General features: G+C 39.5%; 1 protein-coding gene across 3 annotated transcripts in view; it reads right to left on the bottom strand.

Moving 5' to 3' along the window:
* disp1 (dispatched homolog 1 (Drosophila)) overlaps positions 1–19,279 on the bottom strand; it is a 92,409-nt gene extending 73,130 nt beyond the window's left edge. Inside the window, exons 1-2 of one of the 3 annotated variants that reach the window (XM_067571627.1) lie at positions 18,976–19,279; positions 16,014–16,099 (exon numbers count right to left, since the gene is read on the bottom strand). The gene's annotated coding sequence lies outside the window, so the exon portion shown is untranslated. Of the gene's footprint in view, positions 1–16,013; positions 16,100–18,843; positions 18,935–18,963 lie in introns of those variants that run through there. The other 2 variants (XM_067571628.1, XM_067571629.1) reach the window with 2 other exon arrangements.
* Positions 19,280–24,473: the final 5,194 nt, after the last annotated feature.

Raw genomic sequence — 24,473 nt, forward strand, 5'->3', positions numbered from 1 at the left:
AAAACACACATTTGTCCCCCAGTACTGAGACTAATTTCTCTCCATAAAAATCCTACAGGGTGACGTAAGACTTGGAAATCCTTGCCAAGAGTAGCATGTAGGGCTGCGACTAACGATCATATTTTCATAGTTAAGTCTATAAAATGTCAGAAAAGGGTAAAAAAATCTTGATCACTGTTTCCCAAAGCCCAAGATGACGTCCTCAAATGTCCTCAAACCAAAGATATTCAGTTTACTGTCCCAGCGGACTAAAAAAAACAGAAAATATTCACATTCAAGAAGCTGGAGTCAAAGAATTTGGACTTTTTTTTCTTAAAAAATGACTTCAAATGATAAATCGATTATTAAAAAAGTTGGTGATAAATTAAACAGTTTCACAGCTAATTGATTAATTGACTAATCATTGCAGCTCTAGTTGTGTGCATTCATTTGTGTGTGTGTATAGGCTCTCATGTCTTCAGAGAGGGGGGTATCTGGCTTCAAGCCCTGTGTTCTACAAGGCTTTTGTGTCTAAATAAGACTGGAAACAAATGACTAAGTCCACTGGAAACACACAAAGCCCTTATTATATGGAGTAAGATTGGTCTAATTTACTTAAAATTGGCAATGTGCAATTATGCTACATATTCCACTGAGTAAGACACATTAAACACTAATATAATAAGTGATAATTTGTGATGTCTTTACATAAAACAGCCAGTTTCGCTACTCTAAAATCCCACTGTGTTCCAACCATCTTATGTCTGGTAGGTCTGTACATAATAAAAACTCTAGCACACAGGAAATTACACATTTTATGTTTCCAGTAAAAGTAGTTTGTTTGGAATAAATATAACTAGCAGAGAAATCACCATGAAAGATAAGTACCACCTACAAAAAAACACACTAATGGACACACTGTTTGACTCCACAGTGATCTCTGGGAAACGAAGTGCAAAAATACACAGCGGCTCTTACTGCCAAACATTGCCATGTCTGGAAAAAATGTAATAAAATCCATGTTGATAACATACATCGCCTCTGTCTGCCATGACTTCAACCCAAAAACTGGTATCTACAGTAGTACAGCTTCCTATGCTTCTGACTAGCTTCTTCACCAGTGAATCAAAGCTGTAGTTAATTCAAATTTGTTCCACTTGTGAAAAAAAAACACAACACTATAGTTGATAAATTCATCCAAAACTGACCGAAAATCAGAAACCGAAGTCATTTAAGCTGAAAATTGTAAAAATATGTTTTTTCTACAGTGTAATTTTAAGCTTTCACTCACAATTAGCACAATTGGGCGTCCTCATTACCGTCTCATATGACTTAAATTACATTACTTAAGTAGATCTAAATACATTTTTGCCAGATATTTAGTTAATCTATATCATTTTTGGCAGGAATTCAGTTATCATGAATCAAATAACCTAAATATTTAGGTTATATTAACACGCATTTTGTGCACATTTGAGTAGTTTATGCAATGTGAAGTATTTTTAATCAAAGTTTTCTTACTTTAAATCTACGAAGTAATATTTCGTGTCACTTTGTTAAAAAGAAACCAAATTCATTTAAGCTGAAAATTGTAAAATCTGTTTTCTCTACGGTGTAATTTCAAGCTTTCACTCAGAATTATCAAAGCATGTATTAGAATCTAAAGCTGTGATTGGATGTGACTTAAAGAAATGCCCCTTGAGCGTCCTCATTACCATCTCACATGACTTAAATTACATTACTTAAGTAAATCTAAATACATTTTTGCCAGATATTTAGTTAATCTATATCATTTTTGGCAGGAATTCGGTTATTATGAATCAAATAACCTAAATATTTATATAAAGTGTCAGGTATTTTAATCAAAGTTTTCTTACTGTAAATCTACTAAGTAATATTTCGTGTCACTTTATCGCCATAGTAATTTTCCAATGCAGTTGTTCATCCTTTGTACTTATGATTCACCCGGTGAGAGTTTCATGCCCATTCAAGCCATTCAAGAGTGAATGGGACCTTACTTGCGGAACGAGCGCTCCTCTCACTTCAAAACTCTGTAGCATTTTCTTTCTCTGTAGTTGCTCTTGCAGCTTGTCTAGGCATGCTTTAAAAAACACATTTTAGCACATTAATTAAAACACAAAGTGAGTCTTGCACTCATTTTCCACAGTAAAATAGCTGGTACATGTTATATGTTTTACCAGCTTGAGCTAAAGCATCATAGATTCAGTATGTACATGTAAAGCAGGACTTACTGTACTGGTAGAATTTGCTTTGTTATTCATTTATACCCTGAAAGTATGATTGTAAGACTTGTTTTGCCATGCCATGAGAAAAATGTACTGCACATTTCCAACCAATGAAGCAAACAGGCAGCTGACGAAGGCAACAAACTGTATCTGGACTTGAACTGACAGTATCTGAACTATGTCCAGAATAAAGGCCAGGAAAAAAAAACAAAAAAACCCCTTACAGTTGAAAATGTTAGGAAAAATGTTTAAATAATGAATGGGGAGGAAGAGAATGTGAAAAAATATGGAAACTGCAATAAAAAAGAAAGCATGAATGCTACAAGAAATAGAAAAGAGTGCCTTAATTGTCAGAAAAGTGGTGCTCAGTTGTGCTTGGAGTTCAAGCCTGTGTTAAAAGCAGCTCCCAACATCCTGCCTCTACCCAGCGTAATCATGCAGTACGGACCACAGAGACCATATAGTGGGGATTGAGGGGTTGCCAACACCCCAGCGAGTGCCATTAGTAAATATACTGGAACACAGAAGCCAGGCACGCAGCTTTGCCAGAACCCTCAGCTCCCACAGCCGCTAGCCTGAGATTGGCCAGGGTCACATGCAGCCACTCAGAGCTCTGCTCGGCTCATAGAGCTGCTGCGTCCACCAGGAATCCAAAACAAAATGAGCATTAGTGAAACACTGTACTAAAAACAGAGAGCTTTGAAGTACTGTTCCCCTCATGGGTTCCTATTCAACCTACTCCACACACACACACGCACGCATACACACACCCCTCCTCCCGCGCTTCAAAAGACGCTGCCAAAGAAAATGCAAGCCAAATGTTGCCGTTCACTTATGTTGACATGTAAGGGTGTGCATTTGTGTGTGTACATGCATGCCTGAGTGTGTATGCGTTCATGTACCATATGTGATTGTTTGCATGCAGGTGTGTCTGTACAGCTTTATCAAACTGGCATGCGGTGGAGCGAACATGCTTTTTGTCAATTTTAATCCGCATGGAAGACAGGAAACTCTCTGGCTGAAAAAGAAAAATATCTACTTCTCAATAGTAGGCTAAAAAAGCAAATGGTAAAACAAAAACAGACACGAAACTTAATCTTAACAAAATTAAACACGCTGTTAAATCTCTACTTAAACAATGAAGTAAATTGAACGAAAACAGCAGCACTTTTCTGAGGATGCAGAGAAAGAGACCAAAAAAAAAAAGAGAAAGAGGGATAGAGAGGCAGAAAGGGAAGGAAGAAAGACAAAGAAAGAGTTTGAAGAGGGAAGAGAGGTAAAAGGAGAAAGATAGAAACGGGGTGAGGAATAGAGAACGGGGCAAAAGAGAGACATAAGGTGATATTGTCTTGATCTTATCAAGAGGGTGGATGAGGAGGACGTATAAGGCAGAGAGTGATAGAGAGAACACTGGGAAAAAGGAGGGAGGAGAAAGAGTGAGGCAGAGAGAGAGAGATGAAGAGACAAAGAGGGAGGGAGGCTTGGCAGCAGCTCTACAGTCAGCCTTTTGGTGCAATTTATGGATTGACTCATGCTACACAAAGGTCTTGGTCAAGTGAAACAAAAGAAATAGATTAGACTGACCCTCTGGCACAGCCCTCCTCCTCTTTTTTCTCTATCTATCCATCCACCTCTGTATTGTGACCCAAACAACAGGCCCTCCAGGGTCAGTGGCTTGGGCTCGGGCCAAGATTGCTCTCTTCCCCCCCCCCCCCCCCCCACCCTTTCCTTCATCCCTCCTTGGGAGCACCTTCCCACCCTCGCAAGCCCTCTCTGGTTTGTGTCAGTCTAATGAACGTTCTCTTAACCGTTCTTACGGCGAGAAGGCAGATGGAACTCTGGGACGATTTACAGCACACACACAGACAGAAAATAAAGGGAGGGAATAGGGCAGTGGAGTTGCAAAAGGGAGTACGAAATGCACTCTCGAAATGTTCTTCTGGCCGGCGAGCCCAAAATATGCCTTACATTTGCACATTTTTCCAATTTATCTCTTATTGAATTAAGGCTTCAGACTCCTGGACGCCTTTCAGGAGAATATAGCAGAAGAAGAGAGAGAGAGACAGCGAGCGAGAGATACACGTGTCAGAGGAAGACGGATTTCTCTTGAAATTGCTTCATTGTGAGGATGATAGGTTGCGCGCATATTCTACTCTGAAGATCCAATTGCTCAGAGACCCCATTAAATCTTCACGCTTCATGATTACATACCTGACTACCTAACAAAGTGATAAACTCCATTCAATAGGAAATGTTTTACTCATATTGTACAAAAGTTACATTTTGTTTCTATGAGGTAATTATCACGCAAGGTTGAAATGTATTTATATAATTAAGATCCGGCCTAAGTGTAGCAGCTGATGCATAGAGCCCTAGACGGAGGGCTTCTCTAAGTGATGCGTTCTTGTTCCTGGAGAAGTATTATATCAAGCACAAGGTCTCCTTATTAAGTGTCATGAATTTCAACAGCTTTCCTGTGGAAGTATCGCCATGGAACAACCATCGAGACAGTTCATGGCCAACCACTTGTTGAATGTACCAATGTTCCGGCGGTGATGAAAGAAGCCAGAGGAGGAAAAGGGGTTTGTGCTCTGTAGGGGTTTGGATAAGCCAGTTCTCCATCTGTGATCATTAAAGTCCGGTTTTCATCCGTGCTGCCTCTCAGCTCTGTCGCAGGGGCACATTCTCAGGTATTACGGGTCTCTACGGTGTCCTCGAGTAGCCAAATTGAACCGAGGAACTCAGAGTAAAGGGTTTTAGTCACATAATGCAGACATTGTGCAAGGAGACTGAGTAATCACACCAGTTTCATAGAGAAGGTCAGCAGGGAACTGACATTTTTAGGATAGAGAGACTTTCACAGAGTAAATGTCAAAATATCATTTCTGCAGTTTTCCAAAACACTATGTCATAGTGCCTCCAGGCCCAATGAGCTGAAAAGTGCACACATTCATGTCTATTTGACCTCTCAAATTCCTAATGGTCTCTTGGCGACAGTGTTTTAATCCAACAAACATGTCTTCCCTCTAGTATTTACCAATATGGGTGGTAACACATGATACAGATGAGTCACACACTCAAGTTTTTTCCTTTAACTGCTTGGGTTTCATATTTTGGTGACTTGCCATGAGGTTAACTGCACAGTCAGGTGCGTGTCAGTAATGATTAGGCAGTGTGGTGTAATTGGGTGTAAAATATTAGGGGAATTTAAACTTGTCTTTTCCATCAGCTTAGAGAAGGTCAACGGTGCACGGTGTGAGGAGCAGCTGCGTGCTTTGCCATTTTTTGTGGTTTTGCCAAGCAATGCAAACTTCAGCACATTTTTTTTTTGCAAGTTATAATCCTTTTTATGGATGATGTTGACTAATTTGACATATGAAAAAGTGTGGGTTTTTTCCAGTTGTCACTCAACAGTAGTGTCAGTCTGGTCCATGACAGTGGGAGTTCTGGAGAAAGGACATCCTGTATACTGTACTTGTTACGGAGTGACTGATCAGTGGTTTGACTGTCCCTTTGCATCACCATCAACTCTGGTTCCTAATATCATTGAACCATTCACACAGTGGGTAGCAGATATCCCAGTACAAGAGAAAAACAGAGATATATTATGTCTTCCTTGGGCTAATTAAGTCTAGTGTGATTTCTTATACATTTTTTGTGGCAGAACAAGTTAACAGAGCACCGTAGTGTGGAGCATAATGCATTTTAAAGGGAAATAAATGTGAAATGTTTTGACTGACTAATAATAATACCAGCCCCTAGCAGATTTAATGATATGCTTGCGTAATGCCATACAACTGCCAACTGCTCCACATGTGTGGTGCATGCTTCTGGACACAGTATTATTTTAAAAAAAAAAATCAGTTAACTATTAATAGCTGTTAATGCAAGAATACAACACCGGAATTCAGATTCCTTTTTCCTCAGACTGGAGGATGAAGGAGCCCAGGAAAAGGCATTATTGCCCACAAGATATATTGATACGAAAGCCTTATATTTTGTTCCTTGACAGACATTAAACATGCCCTCTAAAGCATGAACCATCTCCTATAGTGCTTTCTCATGCAGAAGCAGATTAACAGATGCTTAGGCAAGGTCTGGCCCGCATGGTCATACCAAGAATAAAGAATTGGCAAAGAAGCCTCAGTTAGTTGAACTGTTCTTACTCAACAACTTAAAAGGACCCATGTGTAAGATTTGGTGGCATCCAGATGCGACACTCACCTACAACAATGAGATCTGTGCGCAGCCATGACTGGATGTAATCCTTGAACGCAGGTGTGACGACAGGCGAAACAAGCAGCCCCCACCAGCCAATCAGATGTAAGTTGAGTCAGACGCCTTCTCAGGCAGCCCAAGACACAAATAGAATTAATAAAAAATAAAAACTTCCCGATTTTCTATTTTTCTTTTTTCCACTTTTCTATCCAACATTCCACAAATAGAAAATCTGAAAAACAATCTGACGAATGAAAAATAAAGTTTTAGAAAACTGAATTCAATTTTCCCATTTTCTATTTTTCATTTTTTATATGGAAAATTGAACTGCTGAGCATTACACGGATCTTCTCTGTACCTATTTTTGGGTCCACTGGCAGGATTGATTCATCAATATGATCACAGTCTGACAGACAGGACATAAATCCAACTGTACATGCCAACTTCAACTTAAGTATCAAAGCAACCAGTAAAACATGTCATCACTTGATTGATGCCAGTGTTCAACGAAGCAGTAGTGAATTCTGTCACATCTTTTTCTTACTCTGTTTCCTCTTTTTCTGCCTCTCTTTATATCATTTGAACTGGCTCTACTTTGTTCTATGTGATGTAAAACTGTATAAAATCCAACAGGAAATTACTTCCATCATCAATAAAATGAAAAGAGACAACAGAATAAAAGAATAAAAGCTCACTTCATCCTTTTTTTAGAGTAAACCAGGGCTAAGTAAAGGCGTGTGTCCATATAGTGTTTTTCTCTGGCAGAAAAGTGCTGGGATTAAGCACTTGTTCGCTGCACGTGGGTTTTGTTTCTATGAAATCCACTCTTCTTCTCTTTCTCAGCCTTTCTTTCTTTCCTGTTCTTGTCCCTCCAGTATTTATATTTTTATTGGCAACATTCCCCTATAATTAGATAAGTGACAATATGTAAAAGAAAGCAGATTGGGTTAGGGTTAGGGTTAGGGTTAACTAACTAGCGTTAAGTTAGCTGGGTAGCTAACTTAACGCTATGTTAACAGAGGGTTGGCGGGGCCCCGTTCATTCCTATGAAAGTTGCACAGTGCTGCATTCATTCAAAAAAGCCACTTCCTGAAAACATGCTGCGCACGCTCTATGGGCCCAATGCGCCTATGGAGCATGCTCACTAGAGACTTCCGCCGGTCGGGACAGCTAACGCCCGGTTTAGCCCTCCAGCTAACTTGAATGGGGATGAAACGATTCAATTTTGCAGCTCTTCTTTTGATCAAATTCTGATAGTGATACAAGTCGTTTCGCAGGGGTTGTGATGCTCAAAAAAAATGTATCTGCTGATTTACAGACGTCTCTTTCACAATGTAAGTATGGGGAAAAGTCTTTTTGGGCTCAATAGCATCACATGACTTTGTAATTACACAGTTCGGCCACTATGTCAAATTGGCTTCAAAGCCTGGCTTTGTTCCTGGGGGCTTGAATCTCTTCCATTTTCTTGGTAACCGGGGTGAGGAGTCCGTCCCCATCTAATATATGATTGGTTGAGGAGCAACAATGACGACACCAGCTCCTTTCTGAAAAGTTTAGAGATTTTCAACTAGAAGTGCTATAAAAAAACCAAGTGAAAAAAGATGCCGGCACTCAGAAAAAAAAACCCTTTATGGACACAAGCCCTAAAGTGAGTGAGACAACGTGTGCTGGAAATCAGAGGCTAAGTGTTGAGAGTCGCGGGACTCAGAGGCGAATTACATATTCCATATGTCCGGCATTACTCAACATTGGCTCGCACCAGTTCCTATGGGGGTGAGCCCTTTCAACCATTCAACACTAATGGGCTAACAGAAAGCAAGCATCTTTATTATATCATCTTTGTAGTGTGAGAAACAGGAAGGTGGCGGTCAACAAGACCACAAGAGAGACATAGAAAAGGGTGAAGAGATGGAAAAACAGTGCTGGCAGAGGTGGGGATGATTCAACAGTGATGAAAAGCAGACAATCAAGATCTCTGTTCCTTTGTCTGCTAATTATGCATGACACACTCACAACTGGAATTTGTCCATGATATTGTTGTTTATGGTGACGCGTTGGGGTTTTTTTTTTCTCTCTATTCAAGGTGAAGGTGACATTTCCATCTCTATTGCCCGGAAGAGCCAAAGTCTGCCAATCCATTAACTATCCACCCCTGACTGCCAATGCCAAACATGAATGGCAATGATATTACTTGAAGATGAGATGGCAGGAGTTGACAGAGGGAGCGATAAACAGAACGCCCCTTGTAAAGTAGATTGAGGTGGCTTATCTGAGTAATTGAATAGCTTTACCTCTGCCTTACAATGGTACGTGACATGACATGACTTACAAGTTTGGACACAGTGACGTCCTTTAAACGTACGTGTCTGTAGAACAGAATAGAATCATTACTGGTTTACAGCGTTTATACTTATAGATGATACCTTGTTTCATTTCATCAGTTCATGTAGCCATGTTTAGGTTTTAACAGACTATTCTTTCACTCACAGTTTAGCAGTTTTGACTTTAACATTAATGATACTTTACACAAAACATAAAGCAACTTTTTAATTTGATTTTAATTGTACTACAGTGTTAAATACTACTGCAAATGTGGTTATTGAATGAATCATTGTGATTCCAAATAAACTTCTGCATCATTAATAAGAACAGAAAAATGCAGTGACCAGTAGGGCTGCAATGAGTGACTTCACTGAATTTATCGTTTAATCCATGAAATATTGAAAAATAGTGAAAAAATGAAATTCACAATTTCTCAGAGTAACGTCTTCAATTTGCTTGTTTTGTCTGACTAAGAGTCGAAGGTGTTAAGAAATGAAATTTACTGTGATATATGACAAGCAAAGACAGCAAATCATGACATTTGAGATGCTGTATCCAGAGAACTTTTGGCATTTTTACTTCAAAGATGACTGATATGATTACTCAATAAACAAAATAGTTGCCAACTTATTTTCTGTCCATCAGCTAATCAATTAATTGACTAATCGTTGCAGCTCTAGTGACCAGCCAAAGTTTCGGTCCTTAGACCCTCATCATGTAAAGTTACGTTGAATTTTAACAGATGAAAGTTACCTGAGGATCAAATGTTAATAAATTAAACGACCACCATAGTGGCATCTAGCTGCGAGGTTGCAGATTGCAATCAAATGAATACAACTACCCTTCCCCCTCCAAGCATGTAGGAGAACCTAGGGTGGCTGCGAAACTCGTGAAAAATGCTAAAGGCCCTGTCTAAAGCCAGTGTTTGGTTTGTCCATTCTAGGCTACTGTAGAAACATGGCATGGCATGAAACATCTCATTAAAACATTCTTATGAATATTCCATTTCTGCCAAGTCCGTTCCACTAGATGCCACTAAATTCTACACTCTGCACCTTTAAGTGTAAGTCAATAACAATGTGCAGGATTCTTTGGTTTCTTTAAATCTAAAGAAGAAAAATGATGCCTTTGGCAACATATTTGGAGTACTGTATGGATAGAGCAATACTTTTAAAGATGAGACAAGATTCTTAGCTCCTTCTAACATTCCTACCAATGATATATGATAAAACAGTATAGTTCTTTCTGATCCTTGGTTCAATGTGCATTCTGGATGCACAGTGCACTCGCTACACACTACTCATAGAGTGCTTGACTGCAGTTTGCTCCCTACACCTTGGTTTACTAAATGAGCACCCCAAGGGTAGCAGTCAGGGTGCGATATTCACTACACTCTGTACCTCGTGATGGCAACATCAGCCCTCTATGTTGCCTCAACAAGCTTTCCATTTATTAAAACCTTAAGCTCCGTTTACAGGCCTCAGTGAGGGAGCATTAGGTTGGTCCAGGGGTAACTGAGCCCCTGAACTGGGAGGCGTATGAGCCAAATATGATTCGACAAGGCCCAGAGCTCCAGGGTCAGGCCGCGGCAAGGAACATGTGTCCCTGGGAGGGAAGGCCTTGTTGCTCCCTCAGCCAGTCAACATTCCCCAGTTTGTGCAACAAATCCTAATGAGGCTGCTCTCTGTGGGGGGAACGAGGGCCCTGTCTTTGGGGATTTGTCTGAAGAGCTAAACAACCAAGGAAAGATGCAGTGAAGCAACCCACTCGGTAAAACTCTCACTCTCTCTCTCACACACACACACATACAAGACTGATGAAGTGAAGGGAGACAAACAGTGTTCTCCAGGCAGAGGCAAGGGCTTAAAAATGTGTTCACTCGAAGAATCAAGGCATGAAATATTAACCAGCAAGTCCAGGCTGATATGCAAGTAATGGCTCATGACAAAATATCTATTTGGTTAAGCTACTGGGAGTAGGTTAGGTAAGCACAAGTGGACTCAAACACCCCAAAGTCAGGTCGTTCACACTGTCGGGCTGCGGTCTGAGCAGCTTCAAATCTGGTATTAAGATTTACATTTAGTTCAAATAACTATTGAACTTTATTGCTGTGAAAACAAATAGGCTAAGCATTGCAGTGTAGAAAAAACAGTACAAGTTTGGGGGTTATTCAAATAAATAATCAGATAAGGTTGTGGAATCCATCTATTACAAAAAAAAAAGATGGACATAAACGTCAAAACCCAATATGCAAAAATTTCCATCTGCAGTTAATATCCCTACAAACTCAATACAGACTAATAGCACTTACTGAGAAGAGACGGTAGGACGGAAAAGGTCGATGTTCAAAGACATTCCCTTGTTTCTGATCTGTCTTTGGAGTCAGTCCATCTGAAGCACATTAATTCATTTTTCCCTCTCTGTGCCTCTTCCTTTTCCTCAGGAAAACTGCAAAGGTAATGCTTTGTAGCAAAGCTCAATTTAAAAGTCAGATTGCCATATATTACAATGATACACTCTGACAACTCTATTGACCGCAGTCCGCTTTTTTTTTTTCCTTCTGCAGGGGTGAGGATAAAATAGTGGCACTAATACGCAACACCTGTTCCTTTTCGGCATCCGTCAGTATATCAAATATACAAACAGTGACAGCTGTGGTGCAAGCAGCGATATGGCAAAGCTCTGGGCCCGGGTGATGCAAAAGACAGAGACAGGGGTTCTTTCAACGAGCACTTCTTCCCACACAGGGCCCTCTCCAGGTCAAATCGCTGAAAGCAGAGTGCAGTGGCCAGAGCCTATAATATTTCACATATGCTTTTTTTGAGGAGCACCAGGCGCTATCGATTTCTCTCATCTAAAGTCAAGGAACCAAAAGGAAAAGGGCCTATCGAGTAGCCTGCTTTCAATTATGAGGTCCATAAAGACACTGTGATAGGAGCTGATGTGATGGATGGTCTGCGAGATGCCATGATAGGATCCATGCCTGTGTCTGCTCAGGCTTAAAGTTGGCTTGGCGGGCTCATCCACATGCCAGAGACACACCCAAAGCTTAAGTCCAGTTACAATCAAAGGAAGGGTGTAATCAAGAAACAATTACAAGGATCAGGCTGGAGCATTGAAGCATTTGCCTCTGTACAAAGGTGGCATAAAAATATCATGTCTGGTTATTTAAAGGGATAAATGAGGACTGGAAAAAAACAGGAAGAACAGTTCATCTGATCAGAGGATTTATTATTCTACAAGAAGAGATCAAAATGGACGGTATGGCAGCTGAAGCCTACGTGCTGAACAACCTCTAAATTACACAGCATGCATGCGTGAGTGAGTATGTGATGGAAGAAGTTGTCAGGAGTCAAAACAATTTTGGGAAGTCATCCTGTGACTCAGATATTTAATCTATTCTTAATTCACAGACAAAGTGAGACTCTATTTCGCCATACTTTTTCTATTAGTCATTTAGTCAGCATTTCCTCTCCACTTTCTGTGTTTAAAGACCAATGTAACATTCTTTTTTTGCTGTCATGTTTTTTGGCTTCTCCATATAAACATGTGGCTGTTTATTCTTCACTTCATTATCCCGGGAGATTGAATTCAAAACAGGACAAGCTGAACTGAATTGCAATACCATAAAAAAAACTGAGTTATTATATCTTTATTCTAATTAAACTTAATGTCAGTGCAGTGGTCATTACACTAAATGTGTTATGATAACTTCAATCAATGAGAGGTCACATTTTTATCTAAAGTCAACTGAATTTGTGAGTTTCCTGAACATCTTAAATTACAGTGTGAATTTAGGATGAAGTTTCTTGGTACTACAGTAAGTCACAGTGCATTCTTCATTTAATCCTACATGGGGTTGAGAATGAAAGTGTTCCAGATGCAACTGAAAGCTCCAGAACAGCTACTAAATGGATTTTTATGGTGAGATTGTTAAATAAACTACATGCATGCTATCTGGGATGTTGCAACGGGCTGGTTGCATTTCTGTCAGTTACTATAATAAATTGATCAAATCCTCTTGTCGGCTAGTATGACCTCTCTAGCCTTTGATTAATGACTGTTTAAAGGACCAGTGTGTAGAATTTAGTGGCATCTAGCGGTGAGGGTGCAGTTTGCAACCGACTGGATACCCCTCCCCTGAATCTCCCCTACCAAGTGTGTAAGAGAACCTATGGTGGCATGTAGAGCCAGTGTTTGGTTTGTCCATTCTGGGCTACTTTAGAAACATGGCAGTACAACATGGTGGGCTCCATGGAAGAGGAACCTCTCCCTACGTAGATATAAAGGGCTCATTCTAAGGTGACAAAAACACAACAATTCTTATTTTCATGGGATTATACACTAATTAAAACATACTTATGAATATTCTGCGAAGTCCATTCCACTAGATGCCACTAAATTCTACACAGATACAGTATAAATTTAGATTTATCGTGCATCCCAAGCCTGTACGCAATCTTAAGAAATTCAAAACATAACATAGTGTGATAGTCTCAATATGTTTCTGTTGCTTAAAATACTGACTCAGACACTGGATCCTCTAACAGACTAGGAGTTAGACTGGTCTCCCAGGACAAGACTACAACTTTGAAATCTGAGTCGCGGGTTAGATTTCATCCCCGCTGAAAGCATAATATTTATCTCAGACTAATCTAAATCCATGTCCCCCCTGACAGGCCTGATAGTGAAAAGGCTTCAGAGCTGGGTGAGCACATCTCCTACTAAAAAAATGTTCAGTAGCTCTGGCCAGCCACCCTGTCAGCACCAGAAGACACAAATTCATACAGTGTAGCAGTTTGAAGTCTCTACAAAGAAGGACGGAGATTAAGCGCACTGGTGCCACGGGGTCCACGAGATCCACCAGCGTCTCCATCCGTCAGCTCCACATCAAAGAATCCAGTGCAACAGTTTGAATTATAGGCAGCAAGTGTGCAGCCATGCCTCCAGTGGCACCCAGCTCCCGGTCCGATTAACCCCTGTGCCACCCCGAGGAGGAAAAGGGAAAGACACGGCTCGTAGTAGGATAGATAAATTACTATACCAACAACTGCAGAGATCAGCAACAGGACAAAAGGTCACTCAGGTCATTTGATGGCTCAATCCTTCAACTATAATTCCAGTTTCAGGCCTTTTGCAGTGCAAGTTACAGAAGGTTTAAACTCTGCCAATCATCTGTCTTTTCTATTATTTTACTTTAAATAGAACCAAATACAATTATTTTACCTCCTGTCTCCCCTGTCTCTATCTTCCTTTCCACTATATGAATATATACACCAGTAATGGCGCATTTAAATAGACTAACAACCTTTTCATTTATTCATTTAGGTGGAAATAGGTCAAACTTTTCAGACAGTATACAATTTTTCCAACTCCGACTAATAAAAAAAACAACTTCTCAGACTCTTAGTACCTTTTGTCCATCACCTCATTTTCCTTTACTGTCACTGCTCAGGGAATATTTCCCCTCAGCTTCATGCCAGCGGTCACAATCGGGAAAGATTACAGCATATCATCAAGCAGATGCACATTCGGACCAGGCTGTTATAGTGCAGATGGCACATGGGATTCATTTAATACTGGTGTCGTCAGCAGAAGGTAATGGCGGTAAATAGAGCAAAAGAAAACAAAGAAGCTACAGATGACACAGATGTTTATGCGGAAAATAACAGTTTTGTTATTCGTTCCAGGCGAAACCCAAAGATCTCAAGTAAGTCATCTCTATGAATGTCCGCTTTATCCAAAGGGGATGCTTTAAGTAGACAGTAGCAGATTTTTGCCAACACGTTAAGGCTACAAGAGCAAATGGGGGTATCAGTAAAAGATAAAAACCAAAAAACGACTCGGTGTAGAGTTTGCTGAATGGTGGCACAAAGATAGCATTAAAGACTGATTTAGAAACAGAGAGGCTTACAAAAAGGACAACGCTATGGAAAAAAACTTGCCCAGATGAAGATACGCCAAAAATGAGATGGCAAGCAGCTGTTAAGTCCAGCTGTCCTGGCCAGTTGTTCATAAGGGCCGGGAAGTCAGGATGGAGGGATTCAGAGAAATTCGGAAAGGGAGGTGGGGGGAATGGGGGGGGGGGGGGTATTGATATAACAGAGAGGCAGAGATGGTGAGGGTTAGGAAAGTGAAGAGTTGAGAGAAATGAATTAAAAGTGAATGGATTTTTTCCACTGGGGCTCAATCAAAGCAGCAGATTTTAGACGCTTATTTGTACAAAACTTGACTTTCTTCTAGATTGAAGTTTCTCTTTAAAGTGCAGAAAGTGAACAGAAGTGGACTACTGTAGCTCGAGTTCCAATTATCTGTATAAAATAGTCACAAATCAAAACAATATTATAAAAATGGCAGCAATAGCAGCATGTTAAACAAACCATCAATGTACAGTAACAGTCAAAAGTTTGGACACACTTTCTCATTCAAGTGAATGGGAAGATGTGTCCAAACCTGTAACACCTGCAATCAATGGGAAATTTCAGTCACACTACTGTATGTATGTCTGTGTAAATTAATTCAACACACAATGGGCTGCTACGCATCTCATGTGGTAACAATGGAGCTTCTTTAGCTCACATGCGACTATCTCTGAGAGAAAAGTTTCATCATTTGGGGATTAAATAAAATGCATCAAAGATATTCACATGCTTGTTTGCCTTGACTTGTGTTCATGAGTGAAATTAAGAGTCAGCAATGAACTTCCCACTTTTGTTTACCTGCTGATTTTTTTTCCTCAACATCAAACACAAAATCACAACAGGACGCCCCACAGGAAAGCCTCTGCACAGCCTGGGATACTGGGCTGATGTTGGGGGATGGCAAACATAAGACTGCCCCCTAGTGGCTTTTTCTGATTCATACATACAGCAACAGGAGGATTCAGAGGTATCATAGAGGAAAGCACAGTTTCAGGCTTGGTGCTACAAATACATGTGATGTTTTGTCACTAGAAATTTCTGAAAACCAGCAGTAAATTACAGATTAAATGCTTTCTTCAATTTTAGCATGTGGCCGAACCTAGACTGTGCGTAGACTAACAAATATTTGAAAAAGTGTTTTTTGCCAACATATACACTCATTATGGAACATTAACTGTGAGGAATCCTTGCTGGTCATAGGGGTATGATGTGCGTGTGTGTGTGTGTGTGTGTGTGTGTGTGTGTGTGTGTGTGTGTGTGTCTGTGTGATACATATTAAATTAGAGCGTGAGTTTGATGGATATCGAACCATGTACTAGACACTTACTGTAAATTCTCGGAGATTAACTCTCTGTATTAGCTCCCTGGTATTTGACAGCAATGCGATGATGTCATCGGCCGGCCTCCAAGAAACTGTGATAAGAGAAAAGCATTTTAAAAAATTACAAAAAAAAAAAAAAAAAAACAACACTGAGCAAAATTTCCCAGCAGGCTCCATATTTCTCCCACAAGACTGTGACTCAACAGAAAGTGGCATTCAGCACATTTGATTTTTTATCTTGGGCTCATGTTAAACAAGGAAGCAAAATGTTTGCAGAGCTGACATGACAAACAATTTCTGAACAAAACATAATTGCTGAGCCTACAGTTTATTGATTAGTCCAATTGCTGTCTTTGAATAAAGCCTAAAGAATCATTGATCTGAAGGAACAAGCATATGGGGTCACTTGTAATGATCAGATGTGTCCAGACATGTGCTGGATGTTGTCACGTTAGCATCTTTATCTTCACTCTCATACTGAGCCACATGTCTCCAGACAAATGACTCAATTTAATTTTAAAATCCTGTTTAATAAGATAATGCTATCTGGCAAATATACTGTAATTCCAGCCAGGAGAGAGATTTACTTAAATGTAAGTTAACTAAAAAGCTGCTGATAGTCTAATTCACAAACTATTTTAAAAAAAAAACAACTCTGAAGCTCCACTTAGCATGAAGACAGTTACCAACAGTGTTATAGTTTTAGCGCTAACGCTGTGTTGTCGAAGCTAGATGTTTTCTCCCAGTTCAACCCACTGACCCAGTGCTCTTTGCTTTGCATTTTCCAAACAGTTATGTGGCTCGAGAGCTGCTGGTCACGTTCATATGAAGCTATAAGAAGAGGATTAGTGCGCTAATGCTCGTGAGAGAAACACTTCCACAACAAACTAATGACACAGAGCTCAGTAGCCTGTCCATACTGTATACAGGAAGACATGTTAAGGGAAGCTACAAGTAACCTTTTGGGGCACCTTCAGGTTTTAAAAAGTGTTTTTCCATTAAAAAGGCTAAAATCTGAAGCTAACGTGTTTATTTATTACTGTTAAGCTTTAGCGGGGTGGGAATTTGTTTGATGGTGCCGAGGACGGAAGCGAGAAATTTTCACCTGATGGTCAATGAACTGCTGACGAAAAATCAATAAAAAGGCTCCAGAGAGAAATGTTGAATGGGGGGAAAAAAAATCTGATTTCTGTAGAGCGGGGTGATTTAGAGGAGGTGTTTGACAAAAGAGAGACATCTTTATGCTGCTGGGATAGACTATAAGAAAGCAGCATATGGGATACAGTTAGTTTTGGGTTGCAGACGGTGCTGATTGACACTGAAATTGGACTTCACTTCCCTGCAAATACACACTCCCACAGGCAGGTATTCAAATAAATGAGTTGAGCAACATCTCTTCATTGGACCAAGCTCTATTTTCAGTCAGCTGCTACATTTTCTGGAACAATACAGCCAAACACAGTAGGAGAACAGAGCCCAGAAATGTTTTGCATGATAATAGATTTGACATTTCCGAGTGGAAAGTGGAATGCAACTGCTTTTCCATAAGATGCTTTTTTTTCCAAAACATGTTTTATCAAACTTGTACTGTTCTACATGTAATTAGAGCTGGGCGATATGGACAAAATCAAATATCGCAATATTTTTGACCAAATACTTCGATATCAATATTGCAAAGATATTGTAGGGATGACTGCTGGTGCTTTCACAAGATATTTACACAATGAGACTTTTGATAAATAATCATCAGTAATGTGGACATAATGACTCAGTAGGTAAAGGCAAATAATAGTACGGCTAGAACAGTCTGGTAAGTTCAGGAAATGACATCACTTCAGTGTAATGCAGCCTTTAAAACCAGGAAAAGGTAACATTTATGTCTATCATGACATTATGATATCTAAAAACTAAGACGATATCTAGTCTCGTATCACAATATCGATATATTGCCTGGCCCTAAAACCTGGGAACCAGACGAATCTGAGAGCTCATGTTTTATTTCCTCTGGCAGTTGCCAGGCTAGCACAACCCTACATGTAATGTAAAATGTTAAACTTTTATTCTTTTATTAGTTAAAGATCCCCTTCAGACATGTTTAAGATGTATAGGCTATAAAACACTCTACTTTGAATACTAATTTGTGTCTAATATGCTTTTTCCAGTTCAATTCAATCATTAAAATCATTAAAATGGCATCTACTTTTTCTCCCTCCTTTAAAATATCCAGCATCTATGAATATGTAAATATATTTCATTCATTTTAAAAGTTGAACTGATGGACACAAGACGTCTCCTACTTCACTGTAAAGTTTCACACATGTGTAATTTGGACCACGATTAGCTCCAGACTAGTTGTGATGTCACAAATCACGCTCAGAGGCCCACACCCTTTACAATCAATGAGCACAGAGAAACTTTCCACTTTGAGCAGATGAATGTGAAACTCTGCACATACATCAGTCTGCACAGTGAAGCTCAAACATCCAACTGTAAGAACAAGAAGAAAAACACATATTTGAGTGGAAGGGGGCTAAAACTAACCTCCCACAGACAAATATATCAACTTTAAAAGGGTGACAGTTTTAATATACTTTCAGGCTGGAGCTGTTATTGTGCCCATTAACAGCCAAAGATGACGTTATCATTATAGCTTCGGCCTTATGTTAAATCACAGCTGACCCATTCTGCCAAGCTTAGCCATGAACCTTTAATAACAAAGCTTCATACGATAAACTGAAACACCTTGCTATCAGATGAGCTATAAGTGCTCCAAACTCTGGATATTAGCTTCATTTTTTTACTACCAAAACAACCCAGAGCTGGTGTTTGCTCTCACCAAGCTAAGCTACGTCCATGTTAGCTGGCTGACGCTGCTAGCCAGCTAAACCTCGCTGACCAAAACAGCTGGCTAAACAGCAGCTCTGTGGCTTCTTCTACAGCCGGGCAGCATACTCACGACAGCACCCACCGGGTAGGAAGAGCAAATCACACGCTGAGCTCTAACAGGCGATGATGAGAAGAAGAAGAAGAAGAAGAAGGAGAAGAAGAAGAAGAAGAAGAAGTAGTAGTCCTGGTCCTCTGCTTTAGTTTGTTGCCGGATGCTGATGAGTCCACTATCCAGGCATCAAACCGTAGGCTCTTTCCAGATGAGCCAGGCCTGCGCACAATCGATCACCGGCGATCATGCCGGTTAGATTTGCGTCCGACTTGATCCCATGGTATGGTTGTTGATCGCGACTTGCTCTGACGTCATGCACACGTGAGCAACGATATCATCACGAGATCATCAAGGCGGCCGCACTTGCTCTCTCTCTCTCTCTCTCTCTCTCTCTCTCTCTCTCTCTCTCTCTCTCTCTCTCTCTCTCACTCTCTCTCCACTTCCACCAAACTGCAAGCATCAGGGCATGATGGGAAAAGCCTGGCTGTCACCTGATCAAACAGCTGATTGGCTCAGGTGTTGGGTCCAACAACATGACGTTTTATCTTCATTTAATTGTTTAATTGTAAATATTTGGATTTCAGTAGTCTGATTCTGTGCTAAGAATTCAGATGTGTGGTTGATGACAACTTTCATCAGCCAAAGAGGCAGAAAATATTCAGTAACCAAATGTTACAGATAGCAACAATATGATTTTAACTCTTATTACAAGTCCTCTAAATTAAACGACCACATAGGTCGTTTTTACCTGAACGATCCAATGGAGCGTTTTCAGCTTATAGGCTACCGTTATGGTCCAAAACTGTTACAAATCACTGTTACAAAATAAAGATGATTTATGGTGTGACAACGCTGTTGTTAAGGTCGGGTAAGGTTTAGGCACAAAAACCACTTAGGATGAGGGAAAGATCATGGTTTGCATTAAAATGTTCACTTGAGATGTGTTTACTACGTCCTTAAAGTTGTCATGGCAACAGTAAACAGCACTTAACTGTTTGTTTTTTTTAAAAATGTCACGACTTGCGGTTGGAAACAGGAGACGAACAGCAGTCTCCTGCAGCTAAGTCCACTTTTTGCCGCCATAATTACTCCGGCCTCTAGATGGCGTCTGTCACCCAAACGTAACTATAGGTCGTTTTTGGAGACGGAATTTATGACCTATACCATTGTTTTTCTTGGGAACACAGGCTCAAAAAGCATTATGAACTGAAATAACAAAAAGCGTCTGGTAATGTGAGAGAGATTTAAATAGAGGTTATCATTTGATGTGGTATATTATCTGATTACATTGTTTCAAAACCTGACAATGCTCTGTGTTTATAACAAGTGTGACATGAAGATTCTTCTTCTCTGTACAGATGTGAAGCTCGAACAGCCTAAATATTTCACATACAGGCTAAAGGATATGTCTATTTCTGCTTTTCCTCTCCTCTCGCATTTTGAGTAGTGTTTTACTTTATTTATTTATTTGTTTGCGCATTACAAAACACTATTTTTTATAGCCTACAATATTTTAAAAATCGATATGTACACAGAGACATTCACATATAGGTAACAAATAAACTTTTACCTGCATATACTCAGCTATTCATTCATTTAAAGTAAATAAACAGTTGTGCAGGAGAGGCAGGAAGTTAGGAGCCAGGAGATAGAAACTTTAAATTTCCTGCCTCTCCTGCACAACTGTTTGTTTCAAAAACTCAAGTCAAGATAAATTACATAGAAAAAAACAATAATTTCATTTTATTTGGTGAACGAATGTGAATTAGTTTGAGTCTTAAGAACCAAGACAAAACCTTATTAGTGATTTGTGGCCTTGTTGGTTGTCTTGGCTGAGGTAGTGGTTCCAGGTTTTGTCTTGGGGGCTTTTTAACAGCTGCAGTGTTGGTTTATGGTCGGCGTGTTGACCAGCAGGTCATGGTCCACCTGCTATCAGTTGAATGTCTATGTAAAATAATTTAACAATATTGGAGATTCATAATAAATGCTGCTTTGATGATCACAAGGTCATTTTAATAGGTTATAGCCCGTCATACAGTGATATCTGATTATCTGATAACATTTTATTAAATCGGGATCAGCTCTAACAGGATGTAACTATTTCTGTGACTTCCTGTATATTCTCTGAAGGCTGCTGGAAACTGTCCGACTCGACTGCGGCTTTTTGGCAGCAATGCACAGAGTTCTTGTTTGCGCTCGAAAGCCATTGGGAGGTATCTGGAATCGTGTAGGGAACTTCGAAGGACACTAGGAGGGAACAATGTGCCCTAGAATCCTATGTCCCAGTTGTCTAGGCTCAAAGGTTCAAAAGTTTTATTTATCACATACAGTCCATTATGGTCACATACAGGGTTGTACAGTGATGTGTGGTTTTGCTGGTAGCTAGATTGTGAAATATTATAGAGGAGGAAAAAAGAAGAATTAGAAGGAAGGGGGGACTTAGGGGACTTTAAAGAAATATAAGAAGGGAAGATTTAAAGACATATTAGATGTACAAAAATGCATTAAAATAAATAAACACTTAATGTATAGTACAGTTAGCAGCAGGTGAGCAGGTAAATGTGCAAAAGGCTGCATTTCCTTATAGTTTTGACAGCCTGAGGATAAAAACTCCTCCTCAGCCTCTCTGTCCGAGCTTTAAGGCTGCTGAAGCATCTGCCAGACTTCAGCAGTGTAAACAGGCCGTTACTGGGGTGAGAGGAGTCTTTGGCAATCTTCTGAGCCCCAGTCAGCACCTGTATGTAGTCTAGTAGTGGTAAAGCTTTTTAAAATTATAATGGGGGCATATTTTTGTCGTAACTGTATAACTGTCCTTCTTTCACCCTTTAGCCTATGAACAGGGACTCATATAAAAGAATAAAAAATTGGACAAGGGAGTAGCTAAATATGTGGCTATCCACTTTATACAACATGTATATATCAATTATGACACATTCATGAAGGCTATTTAAAAGAAAAATAACTGAAATGTCAATATTCCATCTTGACATTTATAATAGTGAATGAAAAACAGTTTAAACGGCAGATTTTTTACATTTAATGTTGTAGGCTAGGTGCCAAAAGACTGACAGATATAGTTTCTATAACCACAGTTATGGCAGTAAAATATTTACGGATGAGTACTTTCAGAAATTACAAGCCATTAAAACGGTTGTAGTTTCCCTCCGCTGCTCAAAAGTGCATTACATGACAGTACATTGAGGTAATTCCATAAATACCTGTACTTTTTACAGACTGTATGATTCATTGGCTTAAACATGATTAGATTTGCTCCAACAATTGATGGCGTGTTCAGTGTCATGGAGCGTCAGATCATCATCTTAGACAGTGAAAGTTTAACTGAAGGGATGAAAGCACCTGCAATAGGAATGAATAATTCTTTGTTCATTGAAAGAATGTTGGAAAAAATGTTATGATGCTGCATCAAACACACACATATTATCTTTTTTTTTTAACTAAATAGTGTAGTTAACATCTTTCCTGCCCTTTATCTACACCAATTTGCATGGATTCAACACTTAAAATCCATAGAAATTGACTTAAATGTCCCTCTTGTCACAGTAGAAAGACCAAACAATACACAATTACAAGTACAAACTAACTCATTTATTCCTTTAGGATTATTTTTGGACAGTAGTTGTCACATGGGGGCAGTATGACTACCAAGACTATAAACTGCAAAGATTCTGTATAACAGCATTCACGCCTCAAGCACAAAATCTGTGGTTTTCCATTTTAACTGAAAGCTATAGTGTATGTCATATAGCCGACTGCAATTATGGCATCATAAGCACTTTATATGAGATCTGTGAGTCTATATGCATTATTCATGACTGCTGGGTCATAGACAACTCCTTTAACAGCATTAATATTCATCATATTCTGTTGTGCAACACAAATGTTTCGAAGCGTGTCCGTCTACTCAACACCTCCACAGAGGCAGATTAGGTCTAACTGTCTTGTTCAAAGGCACTTTGACTGTTGTTAAGGGAGAGCAGAGCACTTGTCATTCACTTTGCTCTGCTCAGATTTTCCCCGCATGACCTCTGGATCAAATGATGCATGAGACGATTATGATTCATAGGATTTTACCTCACACTAAATGTGTTCTCCTGCCTATGAGCTTTGACAATTTAGTTTCAAAGTACGCATTTATTTGATCTGCGTCTCCAGTTAGAACTTGTAACGGTGAGTCGAGGAATAAAGGAGTATAGATTGGAAACAAAATGTGCAAACATAGCGTCACTAAATTTGCTTTTTAGTATACAGAGAATGATATTAGGAGTATAATTGCAACAACTCTGCAGAGGCAAAGCAGGTGCAAGCTGAAATTAAGCAGGAACAGCACAGCAAAAAATATTAATGGTTAACTTAAATGGGCTGTGTTTTTCAGTCGAAATGTCTAATTGATGCGCATGCTAAGTTAGCCACCTGGATCCATTTCCCCTCCAGAATTAAGCCTCTTTTAATTTCTCCTTATTGCTGACCTTCCTCCTCTTGAACCAGCTGAGTAAACAGCTCGCCCCTCCGCACATCTGAAACATTGAGAACTCAAAATATGCAAATAAACCTTTATGTTTTCAAGATTTTTAACTTAATCTTAGCCTTGTCATGAGAATGAAGTTAGATGGGTCAGCTTTTAGAGATGACTCAACATATGATAGCTCACAAGGAACAGATTAATAATATCCAGCAGGATCAGATTAACTGTCTAAGGGGCCCCGGAGCGAAACAGAGTTATGGTTCCCCATAACACTCCCATTTCTACCACTCACTGTGCATTATTTATGAATTAGTCATTAGTTTGTGGTAATTTGATGAAGCACACATTTATTCAAGTATTTGTTCCATGTAAGTACAAAACAAATCAAAAATAATTACAGCTTTAAAACTAGATTTGCAAGTTGTGTGTATAGCAGTTACTTCCTGACTTTGTGGTAATTTGATTAATTACAAAATAGTTTTCTAATATTCCCCACTAAAGCACAATTAAAAAACTGAAATGTTTCTTAATTAAACCTTTGAACTCTGCAATAGAAATGGAAATAGAAATGGCTCCTGCATTTGTCAAAATGTAGTTTCAATACATTTAATATGTCAGCTGATATTATACTGGCTTAATAAAACTGTGTTTAATCATATTATCATAAAACAGCCAACACACAACAAATCTATTCCAGTGTAGAAATACTGGCTGGGCAAAATGGGCCCCCCGAGTTGTTTAATCCAGCCGTGATTTATATCGCTGTGATTGCTGGGAATAATTTCTCCCGTCTCTGAGAGTCTGTATGTCTCCTTGAAGTCCCCCTCCACTCAAAAAATGTATTTCACTTATTGTTCAGTTGGATGTTTAGCCTTCACTGTGCAGACTGATAGATGTGTCTGACACTAGAAGTCTGTTTTTCACAATTGTCTGCTGAAAGTGGAAAGTTTGTCCGCACTAACCTGAAATCTGAGTTTAAAGGCGTATACTGTACATACAAGTATGATATTGTGACATCACAACCAGTTCTGAGCCAATCGTGGTC

This window comes from Thunnus thynnus, chromosome 18 (genome assembly GCF_963924715.1).
Source record: "Thunnus thynnus chromosome 18, fThuThy2.1, whole genome shotgun sequence".
NCBI classification, from domain to species: Eukaryota; Metazoa; Chordata; class Actinopteri; order Scombriformes; family Scombridae; genus Thunnus; species Thunnus thynnus.